Here is a 9,801-nt window from a genome sequence, read left to right as displayed (position 1 = left end):
TCTGCGGCTTAACACATGTTTAGGCCTTAACTAATCAGTATTTGTTGGATTACTTTTCATAATTACAATCTTCTACATGTTTTGTTTCATTTCTGATTCATACTCATTTGGCAGTGGCTCCTAAGGCTTTTCTTTTCTCTTTCTCCTGAGGCTAACAGCCTCAGGTTTCTCTGTTGCTTTTGTTCTCCTGGTATATAAAAGTCTATAAAAAATATAGTATTTATTTATTATTTTAAAAAATATTTTATTTATTTATTTGTCAGAGAGAGCACAAGCAAGGGGAGCAGCAGGCAGAGGGAGAAGTAGGCTTCCCGCTGAGCAGGGAGCCTGATGCAGGACTTAATCCCAGGACCATGGGATCATGACCTGAGCCAAAGGCAGGCACTTAACAAACTGAGCCACCCAGGCATCCCCCAAAAATACAGTATTTGAATACATTGAGGGAACATGTTATTACATAGTCTACCCCATGTACACTAAATGTCTTTTATAAAATTAAAAATCATCCCGCAACACTCTACAACTGTAAATTGGGTCTTTCTATGGTAGCTTCCTTTGAAATGGGGCACTCTTGCTGTTGCAAATTTATTTAACTACAGATGGCCTGCAACTTAGAATTTTTCAACTTTATGATGGTGCAGAAGTGATACGCGTTCTTTAGAAACCTTACTTCAAAATTTCGAATTTCAATCCTTTCCCAGGCTGGTGATATGTGGTATGATACTCCTTGGTTGATGCCAGCCAGCAGCGGGGAGATGCACCTGTGTGTCAGCCACACAGTCACGAGGCTAACAACCAATGTACTGACAACTATTCTGCACCCACACAACCATTTCGTTTCTCACTTCCAGTACAGTGTTCATTAGACATCCAACACTTTATTAGAAAACAGGCTTTGTGTTAGATGTTGTTACCCTGTGGTAGGCTGATGTGCGCATCCTGAGCATGTTTAAGGTAGGCAAGTCCAAGCTATCGTGTCCAGTAGGTTAAGCATATTAAACGCATTTTCAACTATAATATTTTCAACTCATGATAGGTTTATGCGGATGTTTCCCCATCATGAGTTGAGGAAGACCTGTAGAGAGATTAAAACCAAACAAAAACCAAGAAAATCTGCAGCGGTATGATTCTAAATCTTATCTAAATCTTAGAATGTTACCTCCCTTCTATCGCAGGTAATCATAGATGAAGAAACATCTGAATGATATGGGAAAGGGAAATGAAAGCAGAATAAGGAAGCTTAGTGCCTTCTCCAGGTTTGAAAATCACCCTCTTTTAGCCTCATACACCCTCAAAATTAGCTGCTTCATGTTTCTCTGAGGAACTGTCTTACTAAGGGCTCTGAATTTTAGGATGATACTGATGTTTTATTCGGTGCTCATTGGCCCGCAGGTGATTAACTTTGTGCTAGAAATTTAATAACAGAATGATTTCCATAGTTAAAATAGTTCACTTATGAGGGGCCTGAGTGGCTCAGTTGGTTAAGTGCCTGCCTTTGGCTCAGGTCATGATCCCAGAGTCCCGGATCGAGCCTCACATTGGGCTCCCTGCTGAGCAGGGAGCCTGTGTCTCCCTCTGCCCCTCGCCCCACTCATGTTCTCTCTCAAGTAAATAAATTAAAAATTTTTTTTTTTAAAAGCTCACTTATTTCTGACCCTTCTGCCCAAGAAATAACCAATGAGATGAATAACTCTAATAGAGTATAGGAGACTAGAAAATTAATTACCTTTACATTAAAATTATCCAGTTTACATGTCAAGGAATGAAAACAGGGCTTTCATTTCCTCTCCGTTTGACAGACAGCTGCATCTTTTGGGACGGTGCCAGTTGCATCCCTCCCAGAAGCACAATGTTGTAGGTCAGAGTAAACGGATTTGGCTGTATTTGGCACCTGGTCACCAGGGCTGCTTTTAACTCTGGCATAGTGGATATTGTTGCCATTAATGACCGTTTCATTGACCTCAACTACATAGTCTACATGTTCTGGTATGACTCCATTCAACAGCACAGTTAAGGCTGAGGATGGAAAGCCTGTCTCCCATCTTCCAAGAGTGAGATCCACCACCATCAAATGGGGGTGATGTTTGTGCTGAGTATTTTGTAGAGTCCAATGGGGTCTGGAGAAGGCTGGGGCTTACTTGAAGGATGGGGCCAAGAGGGTCATTATCTCTACCCCTCCTCTTAATGCCTCCATGTTTGTGATGGGTGTGAACCATGAAAATTATGACAACTCTCTCAAGATTGTCAGCAGTGCCTCCTGCACCACCAACTGCCTGGCCTCATCACTGGCCAAAGTCATCCATAACAACTCTGGCATTGTGGAAGGACTCGTGATCATAATTCATGCCATCCCTCCCACCCAGAAGACGGTGGAAGGCCCTACTGGAAGCTGTGCTATGATGGCCAAGGGCATCCCTGCCAAGGCTATAGGCAAGGTCATTCCTGAGCTGAATGAGAAGCTCACTGGCATGGCCTTCTATGTCCCCACCCTTGACATGACAGTGACCTGCTGCCTGCAGAAAGCTGCCAAATACGATGATATCAATAAGGTGGTGAAACAAGCATTGGAAGGCCCCCTCAAGGGCATGGTGGGTTACACTGAGAACGAGGTTGTCTCCTGCAACTTTTTTTAAAAAAGATTTTATTTATTTATCAGATAGAGATCACAAGTAGGCAGAGAGGCAGGCAGAGAGAAAGGGGGAAGCAGGCTCCCCGCTGAGCAGAGAGCCTGATGTGGGGCTCAATCCCAGGACCCTGGGATCATAACCTGAGCCGAAGGCAGAGGTTTTAACCCACTGAGCCACCCAGGTGCCCCTCTCCTGCAACTTTTAACAGTGACACCCACTCTTCCATCTTCGATGGTGGGGCTGGCATTGCCCTCAATGACCACTTTGCAAGCTCATTTCCTGGTATTACAATGAATTTGACTACAGCAACCAGGTATTAGACCTTATGGCCCATATGGCCTCCAAGGAGTAAGAGCCCCCTGAACCACCAGTCCCAGTGACAGCAAGAGAGAAAGGCCCTCAGCAGATGGGAAGTCCCTGCCCCAACTCAACCCCCAATATGCTGAGAATCTCCTGAACTCTACACAATTTCCATCCCAGAACCCCTGAAGAAGGGAGGTTCTTGGAGAGCCCTACCCTGTCATGTGCCATCAATAAAGTATGCAGTACCCAACCAATCAATCAATCAATCAATAAAGGATTCTTGAATCATTGGGAAAAATAGAAGTGTTATAAATTAAAAATATGTTGGAGCACCTGGGTGGCTCAATCATTAAACGTCTGCCTTAGGCTCAGGTCATGATTCCAGGGTCCTGGGATAGAGCCCACATCAGGCTCCCTGCTCAGCAGGAGAAACATCTGAATGATACGGGTTCCCTGCTCAGCAGGAAGCCTGCTTCTCCCTCTCACACTCCCCCTGCCTATGTTCCCTCTCTCGCTGTCTCTCTCTGTCAAATAAATGAAAAAAATCTTAAAAAAAAAAATCTATGAAATGCTTTAAAAAATTAAAAAATAAATAAAAAATATGCATTAATTCTAATACTTTATAGATGATCTGTTTGGTGCATTTTTCACTGAAAATATTTGATCCCAGTGGACATTCCCCATTATCCTGGGTACTTCTTTGCTTCTTTCTGTCACCTGGCAATGTTTGCTCTAAGGAGGAAGGTTAATTTTACCAAGAGATCTTTTTTTTTTTTTTTTTTTTTTTTTTAAGGTAATCTCTACATGCAACATGAGGCTCAAACCCACAATCCCAAGATCAAGAGTCACTTGCTCCACTGACTAAGCCAACCAGATGCCCTGATTTTACCGAGATCAAAACAAGACACAACTAAAGAGCACTTGGGGTGCCAAAGATAAGATCCTCCCTCCAAGTGTATAATGGCTGTGACATACTTGATGTGTTAACAATCAATTGCAAAGTAAGTCACAATGATAATAATAATAATTTGTTAGTAGTAATAAAGTAGCACAATTTGCAAGCAATATATTTAAGAATTAGAGCAGATTCAGGTAGTGCATTTAAATATGTCTTCATATTGTGCATTTCAATATGTGCATAAGTGCATTTCAATATGCCTTCTGGGAGAGGAAAGGGGAGAGTTTATAGGTAGCTACCAGAGACTGACATTATTTTGTGAATGTATCATGAAAATGTCATAGATGTGAACAGCATCTGTCTTCTCTGTAGTGGTGAAGAAAAGTTGAAAATACCTGAGCCAGGGCACCTGGGTGGCTCAGTCAGTTAAACTTCTGCTCTCAGCTCAGGTCACGATCCCGGAGTCCCCAGATGGAGCACTGCCATCAGGCTCCTTACTGAGTGGGGAGTTTGCTTTTCCCTCTGCCCCTTCCCCTGCTCGTGTTCTTGCACACTCTCTTTCAAATAAAGTCTTTAAAAAAAAAAAAAAAAGAAAGAAAAAGAAAATACCCGAGCCAAAGGATTTCTGACAGTGTAAATTATTTTTGCCAATTAGCTTCCATTTTCACTTCTTGTGGCAATAGAAGGGGATTTTAAAATGGGGACCATCCCCCAAAACACACACTCCTGGACTTCAGAAGCAACTTTACTCCTAGTTCCAGGGATGGGTGAATGTTAAGATTAGCCTGTCAAAGGCTGGGAAAAATTTCCCTCTGGCTGGGAAAAGTTTGTGTTTTTTTTTGTTTTTTTTTTGTTTGTTTGTTTGTTTTGTTTTGTTTTAGTTGTGGTAACTAGTAGAAGGAACTGAATCGTTTATGGAAACTATGTTGCCCAAGAAACCCAAGCCTAGCAGTCTGTTGCTTGTCTAGGCTTCCAGCTTGTACCACCGCTGAAGTTGAGTAGTTTCCAGAAAGGGTATTTTCCCAATGCCCACCTCTGGCATAGCCGTGAAGAATAAGGACAAGCAAGATCATCTCAGGAAGAACCAGAGGTCATGGTGGAAAATAAGGAAGATCTTTATGGACAACAGACCTAGAGATTCCCAATTGGCTGGCCAAAAAACTCACTCTACCACCAGGCAGAATCTTCCACATTCCTGCCTAGCAGGATATAATATATGGTGTAGGGGTGCCTGGGTGGCTCAGTGGGTTAAACCCTCTGCTTTTGGCTCAGGTCATGATCCCAGGGTCCTGGGATCGAGCCCTGCATCAGGCTCTCTGCTCAGCAGGGAGCCTGCTTCCTCCTCTCTCTCTGCCTACTTGTGATCTCTGTCAAATAAATAAAATATTTAAAAATATATATATATGGTATAGAACAATGATAGCTTTGTATTATTTTCCATCCATTCTCCCCTTTCCAGAGTTAGACTTTTCATTGTAGTTACCCTGTTCCTTCTTCATCATCATTTTTTAGATATATTAGATATTAGATAAGTTTTGGGTTGCCAAGCCTCAAGGGGGCATTTCCAAATTGATGAAGACTATATACATCAGCCAAAATATCCTGGTCTTATAGCTGAGCGCAATAACCAGATAAAGCTCTGGGTTTTCTCACTGGGGAGGGGACATTGGTAAGTACTGTTTTATATAGGCATGAACATTTAAAAGAAAATATCTATTAAGTAATCGCTAACCCCCAATGTCGGGCTTAAACTCTTGACCCTGAGATCAAGAGTTCTATGCTCATCTGACTGAGCCAGCCAGGTGTCCCTAGACATGAAAATTTTTTAAACAACCATTTACCCCTTACTTCCTTTTCAACAGAATTCTTATTTTGTTTAGAGAAATACTCTTCACAGGGCCATGGACTGAAACAAAGTTAGAGAGGTGGCCTAAGTCTAGATCATACTTGCAGCCACTTAAGAATTTTGTATTATATTCTAAATTCACTAAAATATAAGCTCTGTGAGGTCATGGATTTTTGTCACTGCTGAATTCCCAGAACAGTGCCTAGCTTCTTAAATGAAAGTGTAGTGGGAGGGCTCTGCATAGGGCAGTGATGTGATCTATTATACATAGAGCAGACTATAGTGTGGGCTACAGTAAAACAGTATTACAATGGGAGTTGGGGGTTAGGGGGTCTACCACAGAAGCCCAGGCAAGAAATGATGGGGGCTTAACCTGGGAGGTCATGGTAGAAGTAAAGGAGTGGCCAGATTCACATATTTTGAAGATGGAGGGAAAGAATCTGCTAATATAGGCCATAAGAAAAGTAGAAAAGACAGGAATAACAACAAACAGTGATAGAGCTATGTTTAGTTCAAAATTATATGGCTAGATAATAAAGTTTTCAGTAGTCATTAGAACTTCTCTGATTCTTTTTAAAAATGTGATAAAATACACATAAAATTTCTCATTTTAATGATTTTTAAGTCTACAATTTAGTGGCATTAAGAACATTCACAATGTTGTGTAACCATTACCACCATCTATTTCTAAAACTTTTTTAATAGATGATTTTTTAGAGTTCTAAATTCACAGTAAAATTAAGCTGTAAATGCAGAGAATTCCAAAATACTCTTTTTAAAAAAGATTCTATTTATTGAGAGAGAGACAAAGAAAACACAATCGGGAGGAGGGGCACAGGAAGAGGGAGAGGGAGAAGCAGACTTCCTGCTGAGTGGGGAGCCCAATATGGGGCTTGATCCCAAGACCCCAAGATCATAACCTGAGCTGAAGTCAGATGCTTAACGGACTGAGCCACGCCGGCACCCCCCAATACATTCTTTGTCTCCTAAACCCACAACCTCCCCTACTTGGAACCCTTTCATCATTCCAAACAGAAATGTTGCACCCATTAAACAACATCTCACTATTCTACCCCCTCTCTATTCTCTCCAAATAGCTATAGCCCATTCTACTTTGTCTCTAAATTTTCTTATTTTAAATGCCTCATGTAAGTGGAGTAGTTAGTCCTTTTGTGTGTGGCTTATTTCACTTATGTTTTCAGTGTTCTTCCATGCCATAGTATGTATCAGTTATCGTGTTGTAGTATGTAGTATATATCATTTAATTCTTCTTGAAGGCTAAATAATACTCCATGTGGTATGTATATACATTTTCTTTATCCGTTCATCTGTTGCTGGAGACTTGAATTGTTTCTGCTCGTTGGCTACTGTGATTAATGCTGTGAAGAATATTGGTGCACAGATATCTGTTTGAGGCCCCGATTTCAATTCTTTTGGATATATATCTGGAGCGGAATTGCTAGATCATATGATAAATCTGTGTTTGAGAAACCATCATGCTGTTACACAGCAGTTGCACCACTTTACGTTCCCATCAGCAATGTTTCAGAGTTTCAATTTATCAACATGCTTGCGACACTTAGTATTTTGTGTTTGGTAATGGCCATTCTGTTTTGTAATATCCATGTGAAATGACATCTCATGGTTTTTTTTTTTTTTTTCATCTCATGGTTTTGATTTGCACTTCCCTAATGACTAGTGATGAGCACATTTTCATGTGTTTATCGATCATCTATCTTCTTTTGAGAAATGTCTAGTTAAGTCCTTTGCCTAGTTTTATACTGGGCTATTTTGTTGTTGAGTTGTAGGAATTCTTTATATATTCTGGACATTAATTCTTTATTAGACATCTGATTTGCAAAATTTTCTCCCATTCTGTGGGTTATCTTTCACTCTCTCAAGTGACAATTTGATGCACATTTTTTTTAAAGATTTTATTTATTTATTTGACAAAGATCACAAGTAGGCAGAGAGGCAGGCCGAGAGAGAGAGGAGAAAGCAGGCTCCCCACTGAGCAGAGAGCCCGATGTGGGGCTCGATCCTGGACGCTGGGATCATGACCTGAGCCGAAGGCAGAGGCTTAAACCCACTGAGTCACCCAGGCGCCCCATGATGCACACTTTTTAATGTTGATGAAATCTATTTATCTGGCTTTTTTGTACCTGCAATTTTGCTGAGCTCATTTATTAGTTCTAATAGTTTTCCCGTAATTCCTTAGAATTTTCTGTATGTACAATCTTGTCATCTGCAAGAGCATAGCATCTTTACCCTGCAAATCTGTACATACAGTCAGTCTCAGGAAACCAAGCCTTTAGGCTTAGGTTTCACCCAGAAGTGAAAAACTAGGCTCCTGAAGTCCTTGGACAAACTCAGCTTATCAGTATTATGAAGCCTATCAATGACGCATAAAAACTTTTCAAGAGCTGAAGAGCCTGAAGATTCAGTGAAAAGTATATGTACTGTAAAAAGAATAAAACTGCCCAAGATTTCTAGAATATCTGTGCCTCTACAAGTTTAATGGGCTGTCACTTATAAGTTTCCTTTCCTCGTCACGACATCTCTAAAGGACAGTGAGAAACAGGGCATACTGCAGTAATTAAGCACACTAGCCCCTTAGATTCAGAAAGAACAAGCTATCAGCCAAATCTAGAGTATAAGGCATTCTACTGGGCAAATGATCTGCTTTTTCCATGAAATCAATTACAGGAAGATAAAAAAAAGAAAGTATGTGTGTTTGGGGGAGTACATTAGGGATGTGACTATCAAAGACTACAATATGCTTAGTAAGAACCAAGTGCAACATGTAAAACTGTTTGTATACTGATCTGAATAAACTAACAGTAAAAAGATCTTAAAATAACTGGAAAAATTTTTAAATAAACTGAATAGTAAACGATAGTAAGAAACAATTGTTACTTTTGTTTGGCATGCTAATGGAATGGTGATTATTTTTTAAAAATCCTCAGAGATGTAAGGACTATGAGTGAAATGATATCTGGGGTTTGCTTTAAAATACTAAATTTTGTTTTACTTTATTTTATTTTTTAAAGATTTTGTTTATTTATTTGAGAGAGAGAGACAGTGAGAGACAGCATGAGCGAGGAGAAGGTCAGAGGGAGAAGCAGACTCCCCATGGAGCTGGGAGCCCGATGCGGGACTCGATCCTGGGACTCTGGTATCATGACCTGAGCCGAAGGCAGTTGTCCAACCAACTGAGCCACCCAGGCGTCCCTAAAATTCTCAATTTTAAAAAGTGAAAGAGGAATGGATGACATAAGATTGGAAAATGTTGATAATTATTCAAGATGGATAATGGGTACATGAGGCTTTACTCTGCTACTCTCTCTTTTTTTTTTTTTTTAATTTTAAGATTATTTATTTATTTATTTGACAGAGAGAGATCACAAGTAGGCAGAGAGGCAGGCAGAGAGAGAAGAAGGGAAGCAGGCTCCCTGCTGAGCAGAGAGCCCGACGCGGGACTCGATCCCAGGACCCTGAGATCATGACCTGAGCCGAAGGCAGCGGCCCAACCCACTGAGCCACCCAGGCGCCCCCTCTCTCTCTTTTGTATGTTTAAAATGTTCCATAACATAAAGTTAAAAATAATACTGAAATGTATAAAAGGAGACAGAACAACAAAAGACCTGGGTATGAGTCCTGACTCAGCCATTTAACTAGCTAGCTTATCTTGGGCAAGTTATTTGACATCTATAAAACGCCAATAACAAGGGTACTATGTGTAAGGCATTTAACATAGTATGAGCTGCATAGTAAAGCTCAATAAATGTTAGCTAGTATTGTTTTTATTAAAGGAATAAAAAATTACATAATGACAGATTTAAATGTATGATCACTTTAAAACTTTTTTGTGTTAACATATCAATCATTAATTGCAGTCTTTTTTGTAATTGAGAACACTGGAAATACAAATTCTGACTTATTGGAATTCAGTTAAATTAACTAGAATTTCATGCATCTAAAAAATAATAACATTTTCTAGATAAGGCTCTATCAACTCTAACCATCATTTTGTAAGTTTTACCTAATGCCAGCAGGCTGGAAGAAATTAGAAATAAAAGTCAGAAAGAAAGGGGTAAAATTTACCTCTGTGGGTGATAAACCTGTGT

General features: G+C 40.2%; 1 pseudogene; it reads left to right on the top strand.

Moving 5' to 3' along the window:
- Positions 1-1,849: 1,849 nt before the first annotated feature.
- Positions 1,850-2,979, top strand: LOC131810189 (glyceraldehyde-3-phosphate dehydrogenase-like; annotated as a pseudogene).
- Positions 2,980-9,801: the final 6,822 nt, after the last annotated feature.

The sequence above is a fragment of the Mustela lutreola genome, chromosome 10 (genome assembly GCF_030435805.1).
Source record: "Mustela lutreola isolate mMusLut2 chromosome 10, mMusLut2.pri, whole genome shotgun sequence".
Lineage (NCBI taxonomy): Eukaryota > Metazoa > Chordata > Mammalia > Carnivora > Mustelidae > Mustela > Mustela lutreola.
This window is presented reverse-complemented; position numbering and strand designations above follow the sequence as displayed.